The following is a 319-nucleotide window of genomic DNA, read 5'->3' on the forward strand; positions in this document are numbered from 1 at the left end:
GCGTTCAGCCAGCACCTGCAGGCCGTGAAGGTGCTGGCGGTGAAGGACGTCATCTGGGTCCCCAGGTGGGTTGGGGGCTGGCCGCCGGGTGGGGCGCGCCCCTGCGCATGCGCACCGCTCTGGGCGGGGGGCGCGGCGGGGAAAGGGAGCTTCCTCCGCAGGCCGGTCCCCCTCATTCTGGGATCCCGAGGGGTCTCTTTAGCGAACCTGGGAAGGGCTGCGCTAGGCCCCTCCGCCCCCAGAGAGCTCGCGGGGCCGCTGGGGTCAGGGCTCCCGCTGGGATGGTGCATGTCGCCGGCCGGGGGTCCCCTCTGCACCC

At 73.7% G+C, this 319-nt stretch overlaps 1 protein-coding gene across 1 annotated transcript in view; it reads left to right on the forward strand.

Annotated features, from left to right (window-relative positions):
- Window positions 1–6: 6 nt before the first annotated feature.
- LOC105307887 (leucine-rich repeat serine/threonine-protein kinase 1-like) overlaps window positions 7–319 on the forward strand; it is a 3,562-nt gene continuing 3,249 nt past the window's right edge. Inside the window, exon 1 of the mRNA XM_011383555.2 lies at window positions 7–65. The gene's annotated coding sequence lies outside the window, so the exon portion shown is untranslated. The remainder of the gene's footprint in view (window positions 66–319) is intronic.

Source organism: Pteropus vampyrus, unplaced genomic scaffold, assembly GCF_000151845.1.
Source record: "Pteropus vampyrus isolate Shadow unplaced genomic scaffold, Pvam_2.0 Scaffold525, whole genome shotgun sequence".
Taxonomy (NCBI): Eukaryota; Metazoa; Chordata; class Mammalia; order Chiroptera; family Pteropodidae; genus Pteropus; species Pteropus vampyrus.